The sequence below is a fragment of the Odocoileus virginianus genome, chromosome 3 (genome assembly GCF_023699985.2).
Source record: "Odocoileus virginianus isolate 20LAN1187 ecotype Illinois chromosome 3, Ovbor_1.2, whole genome shotgun sequence".
In the NCBI taxonomy this organism is placed as follows: Eukaryota; Metazoa; Chordata; class Mammalia; order Artiodactyla; family Cervidae; genus Odocoileus; species Odocoileus virginianus.
In genome coordinates this window covers 73,301,600-73,309,159 of record NC_069676.1, presented here as the reverse complement: position 1 = coordinate 73,309,159, position 7,560 = coordinate 73,301,600, and positions in this window count along the sequence as shown.

The window sequence follows — 7,560 nt, the reverse complement described above, 5'->3', positions numbered from 1 at the left end:
TTGCTCTAAAATATTTCTGGAGTTGGCAGAATGGCCCTCCAGTGAGGAGCCACCAGGGCCTGCCAATCTTATAGTGGGTCTCAAGAGTCTACTGAAGTGCTGGCTTAAAGCTTTGAGCATAATATTTATTACTGCAGAGTGTCTTCTAACTGCACTTCAACTCTAATACTATATAATGCTAAGTCTCCACTGTAGGCCAGCTTACTGATATCATAGCTTAAGTATTTGCATATTCCCATTTGATTGGCTATAATAAAACACTGAAAGTACTAGTCAATTTCCAAATAAACCTTAGGCTTCTCCCCAAACCTGGGCAATAACTAGAAGCCATTCATTGCTTCTTCATTTCTTAGACATTCTTTATTTTGTGTATTTATAATGGTAAACTGTTTTTGGTTGTTGTTGTTTCAGGGTGACAAAGAATTACTTATTTCTCCAGAAACCTTGGCATTTTGAGACTTACGGTAAGCAGGTTCTTATAAACAAAAAGATTTTCTGAATACAGAAGACAGACATGATGTAGGTGTATGGTAACCCATCTCTCTATTCCAGTTCAGTTCAATTGCTCGGTCGTGTCCGACTCTTTGTGACCCCATGGAATACAGCACGCCAGGCTCCCTGTCCATTGCCAACTCCTAAAGTTTACTCTAACTCATGTACATTGAGTTGGTGATGCTATCCAACCACCTCATTCTCTGTCGTCCCCTTCTCCTCCCACCTTCAATCTTTCCCAGCATCAAAGTCTTTTCAAATGAGTCAGTTCTTTGCATCAGGTGGCCAAACTACTGGAATTTCAGTGTCAGCATCAGCCTTTCCAATAAATATTCAGAACTGATTTCCTTTAGGATGGACTGGTTGGATCTCCTTGTAGTTCAAGGGACTCTCAAGAGTCTTCTCCAACACCACAGTTCAAAAGCATCAATTCTTTGGTGCTCAGCTTTCTTTATAGTCCAACTCTCACATCCATACATGACTACTGGAAAAACCATAGCTTTGACTAGATGGACCTTTGTTGGCAAAGTAATGTCTCTGCTTTTATTATCTCTCTATTTGGATGAATCCATATGCTGGCCTGGACTAATGAGCAGCAAGATAATGGTATGCAATGAAGGAATAAAATAAAGTACCATTAAGTACTACTGAGGTGCCATTTTAAGAACCACAAAATAGGAACTAAATCTCAATTGCTTGCTCATTATTAAGTGTATTTGTATGTGTGTATATGTGCACATATATATGTATGTGTGCGGTGTTTTTGTTTGTTGTTGTTTGTTGTCACTGTTTTTCTCTTTTTAATATGCAGTTAATCTTAGTTTCTCCCCTATCATAGGATATGGTTACAAAACAAGCCTTCTCATTATCTGATGCTGTTGTGTTCCACTGCTAGCTAGTAGTTATGACTTTGGCCTTTGCTTCTAGAATTCCTTGGAGGAATATTGCCTTGAGAATACTGTTCATAAGGATTCTAAATGTTTACATTGCTTTCCTGATTGACGAAGTCAGTGACACACAAAATTTGCCCAGATTTCTATAAGTCACACAGATGACAAAAGGCATTTAGACTGAAATTCTGATGCTACTCCCAGTCATGAAAGCTACTAGGCCCACTGGGAATTTTTTGCCAGCTTAGCTATGGCTTTTGCCATTTTTTATAGCCTTTTCCTTAAATTTAAGCCTAATGCACAGTGCCTCTTAGAGAACAGAGGTTGTAATAAATATGCCTTGGAATATGCATATTAACATGAAATGTGAAGGCTAGTGGGCACTTAAATGGTTTTAAATACGTTTATTTTTATTTAATGGAGCCTTAGAAGCTTTCTTAGAATTTTAGAGTCTATTCTGCAAATTGGGTGGTCTTTACAGAAAGTAAGTGGTGACTCTTGCTATATTTGTCTCTGTGATACTGTGATATTTGATGCCACATCGCCAGGATGTCCTGGGCAAGAAAACTAGTGTCTGCATCCTGAGTGAGCTGCACAGAAATTCTGATTTGCTGCACAGAAATTCCTCTTTCAATCCCTTACCTTTTATTAACATTTGCCCAATTGTTCTAGCTCCTTCCTCCTCTTGGTCTCCTTGCTTCCCCACTTATTACTCTCAATCTTCACCCCAATCTGGTTCCTACTCTGTGGTTCTCAGGTTGAGGCAAGGCGGGAATGAGGAATGGTTGCTAGAATGAAGGACTCCCAAGCAATAAATGCCATCATTCTATTATTTACTCTTGCAATTCTCCTTCATATTTTTCTAATTGTAGGGACCTCTTTGAAACTTGATATAGTAAGATAATGCTTGATGTGCATGTTTCCTCCAGTATTTGCTTATATTATGTTGCCATTTCCCCAGGTCATCAGCTAGTTGTTTCACATCATTGCTACAGGAGATAGAAAGACCCCAGGAAGCCCACTTTCCATGTCAGCACATGAGAAGAAAGCTAAAAGGCCATTCATGGTCTTTGAGTTTAGGCCTCGTCCTTTGAAGACCAGAATGGAGGGCAGGAGCAACACATTCAGGACACTAGTTGATATGAAACAGTGACCTACATTTCCCTGAGTTAGGAGGGAAATGAAAGAACTAGCAGATGCTAAGAGTAAATGGAAATAGGTTCCTGAGAAAGGGAGGCTTTTTCCCCTGCTGTGTGGATCAGACCTCATGTTGAAATAGATGAGAGGCATGCCCCTGAGAAGCTTGCAGGATCTGCTATTAGGATAACCTGAGCTTTACTTCCTGGGTGGAATTCCAGGAGAGGTAACGAGATGACAGAAATAATAAGGCAGTATGGAGTATTGAGATGAAGGGGGTCTGAAAGAGCCTCGTTGACATCCTGTGCCAATGCAAAAAAAAAAAACCAAAACAACAACAACAAAAAAAAACAACATTAATATAGTTCTGAAGGACCTGAACCAAAGAAATCCTTGAAGATGGAACTGAAAGCTGACTCATCATGAAAAACTGATGTGAAAATTCAATCAATGGCAGACATACAACAATGCTTGCAATGGGAAGTCCTTGTCTCATAGCACAGAAAATCCCACCACCATCATACAAACTCCTGCCTCTCCACAGGTCTACAAAATCTTTTAGGTATTAATATCTAGCCCATGGGGAAAAGTGGAGGAATATCAAGAACCAACTGAGTTTAATCCTACAGCTCATACTAGAAATTATGTGAGATTCTCAAAAAATAAATATTATTTGCTACCTATCTGAAGGGCTAGGTGCAATTCATAACAGATACATATATAAAAATATGTTATTTAAAATATAATATTCTGTAGAATGAACTGTCCTTTTTATTTAGATGATACGAAAAAAACAGAGAAAGAAAGAAACTAAATTGTTGACTATCTTCCATAAATAATACAGTATGCTAGGTGTATCACAAATATTTAGCATTTTCAGAAAGTGAAAGTGAGGTCGCTCAGTCATGTGTGACTGTTTGTGACCCCATGGACTGTAGCCTATGAGGTTCCTCCATTCATGGAATTTTTCAGGTAAGAGTACTGGAGTGGGCTGCTGTTCCCTTCTCCAGGGGGTCTTCCTGACCCAGGGATTGAACCCGGGTCTCCAGCATTGCAAGCAGACAATTTTACTGCCTGAGGCACCAGGTAAGCTATCTGATAAATAATATCACACAGAAAACTAACTATGTAATAATATCACACAGAAAACTATGTGATAAATAATATTATCCCCAATCAAGGCTTGGGAGGGTCAAATCACTTATCAATGTCATTAAGAAACTATTGAGCTAAGATTCAGTGCTATGCTCATATATATATTCAGAGCCACTCAAGCCCTTTTTGAAATTTCCCACTTAACAAATGCAATTTAATTGAAATAACCATATAAAGAAAGGATAAAAAAAATACACACACACACTAGATTTTTCTCCTGAATCAGGAGGAAAATAACCTAAATTTTCCACTTCACTTCAGCTTTAAATGTGAATATAGAAGATATCAACCCCAAAATTAAAAAATATATTTCTCCATTATCATACTAAGAAATCTATTAAACATATCATTAAATATTGCCTTTGAAAATTGATCATAAGTTTTTCATTTTAAATGTAAGAAGATAAAATAATGGCCAGAGGAGTTTAAGAAAAATAACATGAAACCAATTATAGAAATGATTCATAATATACATCTTGATTATTATGAAAGACTATTATGAGAAGCAAATACTGGACTTTGGCTTGTGAAAACAATTTAAAACACAAAGAGGGATGTAAATCTAGAATTTAATTATTTGGATTTTATACTGCTAATGATTTATAAATACTATAAATATAAAGGGCTTGCAAAAAGTTATCTAGCCATTGGCATAAAGAAGATGCACAGTTTCTCCAGAGCTGATAAATTCTACTTAACAATTAATAAAATAATGGAAAATAATGAAGACGCTGCAAATCTCAGAAATCACTGACACTTTGAGAATCTTATTTACCAGAATTAGTGCTAGATCTAATGGAAGTAAATTTGTTATTTACATAATCCAGAGGTGACAGATAACAACATGCAATTGTGAGTCAAGTAAGAAAAATTGTTACTTTAATCCAAAACATTCCAGAAATCAATCAACACAACAAATTATCAGTGTGATAATATATTCAACACATTTGACATTTACATTAATTGGAGGTAATGAAGAAAATATTTTTTGTTGTTTGTTGGATGAAGTTAAATGGGCTGGAAATGCGTATGAATAAAACATCATTATTACTCTCACTGTACACCTGTTCAAATTTCTACTGACAATTTGATATTTTTATTAGAGCCCACACGTAAAGACGACAAGCACAAATGACAATTTTTTACACTCACAGGATAAAAGTAAACAAGCAGTGTTTTGTGCCCAGCTCTCTTAAACCATGGCGCTATGAAAAGTGCTTAACTAGCCCCCGAACACTGCCACTTAGTCATGACTTCTGGTTTTATAAATTATTTACAGTTTGCTAGGTAAGAGGCTGGTGGAAAATGCCTTTCTTAGCCACTTGATTGACAGTATAATTATACTGTGTTTTTGTTTTAAGCACTGTTATGCAGAATCATAATGCCATAAAAAGTAAATAGGAATTTTATGAGCTTTTAACTTTGACAAGGTCATGCTGAAGCGTACCAAAGAGATGTCATGAAAAGCCATAGCCATTATTAGCTGTGTCCTGTGAGTGCCACTGCACCTCAGAGCTCCACTTGGGTTAAAACATGTATTGGCTACTGTCTACCTCAGCAGAGGAAGTGGGGGCAAGATGAAAACCACATGAGCAGTGGGCACATTGAGCCTCTGAAAGTTCCCTTTGCTTCTCTCCTGTGAAGCCTGGTTCACAAGTTCAGTTTTGCAGTCAAGAAAATGAGACACGAAGCAATGTGCATAGTCTTAGGTTTGGTTTTATTTTGGTCACTTTTCTCTTATCTCAGAAGCCTTACTCTCAATTCTTTTTTCTGTCTGCTTGCTTTTGTTACCTTTTTTTTTTTTTTTTTAAATTTAAGCCTGCTAAGACAGCGGTGCAGCGGGTGGTGGGGATGGTGAATAGTATCAGCCACTGTTATAATGTGAGTGTCAACAGGTTTATGGTAATCAGTCCTGAGTCCTCACACGCTATCCCAATTTCCTCAGAATAAATGCCTACTCTTATCAAAGCTCCAATGGGATCTTTAAAATAAATAAAACAGATGTGGTTTTAAGGTCTTTCCCCAAAGGCCCAAATACCATGTCAAAGTCAATTTATCTAATATGGCAGAAAGGGAGTATGCCATCTACCCAACTGGGATTTGAACACTCAATTCTAGCTGATGGCTGATCTAAAAGTTGTTCTTCATGTAGAATGGGGACTCAGGGTTAGCTTGGATGAGGTCTCTGTCATAAAATTATCTACATTTTTTGGTTTGCTTCTCGGCATCTTTGGCTTTCATCTCGTTGTCTTTAACCTCCTCATATTGTGAGGATATCCCAAGCCTTTGGAGTCATTGCTTTTTTTGTTGCCCCAACAGAATAAATGCATTAATATTTGTCTTATGCATCCTGTTCCAGCTTTGGTATACTCTGACAACAAGTTAAGTTTTTTCATTTCTCTCAAGTCATTTATTCTTTGTGCTCAGTGTCCATGACCACTGTAAGAAAATGAGAAAGGATCACTGCATGATGATGGTGGCATTGGCAGGGCACAAATGTCACTTCAGACTTTCTTGTCAACCTATATTCCACATGCTGCCCATCTTGGCAGAGAATGAGTGATTGCTCAGGGGCGATTCCTTTGATCCATCATCTAGGAGTAAATTGTTCTGAATAATGACCTATTCCATCTTTCCTCCTCAGAATATATATTACAAGAGGCCAAGAAAAAGACTATTTCAACTCAGTTGTAATTCACATTCATCATAAATGCAAGGCAGAAATCTTGGAGTCTTGGGTCCCTTAAATGTGAAACATAGTTATGAGTCAGATTCAAGCTTCTGACAATTGTCTGGGCCCATTTACTTTTTAAAATTCTGCTGGAAAGCAAATCTGTACAGTAATTTCAAAGGAAATTTCATGGGCAATCACTTTATATGTGAGTGTGTGTGTGTGCATGTGCCTGTGTGTGTGTGTGTGTGTGTGTGTGTAGAAAGAGATGAGATGGGGAGGACTTCACTTTTGCAATTTTCTCAATTTGAAAACAAAAACCTAAAAATTTGTTTTCTGTGGTGGAGCGGTACAAGACAGTATAATAATCTGATTGCTTTAGGTGTGAAACTAAATTTTCCCCTCCTCATACGCTTGAGTGAATTGATTTAAGCTCTTCTTTATTTCTGCAGCAGAAAGAAGGGGAGACAAATTGCCCCCTTCTCTCATGTGGTACCGCTAGGTGTATTCATGTCTCATCTGGTATTACTAACTTATCTAGGAGGATGTTGACAAAAGGATTCTTTGGAAGCAGTGCTGATGTTCCCACAGAAAGATAAAAGGTTTCTAGCTTTATGGTTGTACCTGTCCTGGGAGCTGCGGTGTCAGGTTTTAGACATTTCCCTAGATACCAGAATAAGTTCAACTTTCCGGCTTTATATAAACTTTTATGTGTGTGTGTGAGTGTGTATCTGTACATATCACTACCTGTTTTGTAATCTTGTGGATGTACACACACACACACAGATATATATATATATATATATATATATATATATATATATATATATAATTCAGACTTGATATATATACACATATATACATATATAACTCAAACTGGTTGCTACTGTATTCTATGTTAAATTCACTGATAAGGATTCTTCTAAGAAGCTTGAATGTAATCATTTCTGAAAAGTTACCAACTATTCAATATTATTTATAGTAAAAATATGCTCAAAGATTTCTGATTTTTAAAGAGAAGGACACCTGAAATAATAGTCTTCATTCCTTCTTTCCACCTAAAGGGAGGATTTACCAATGAAACATTTGGTATATTTGTTGATGCTTAAATTATCTATGTTTCTCCTACTGAATAAATGTGTATAGGAAAATCCAGCTATTTTAAATATTGTCAAAGATTTTGAATGTATACTAAATATGGGTGGTGATATGCTC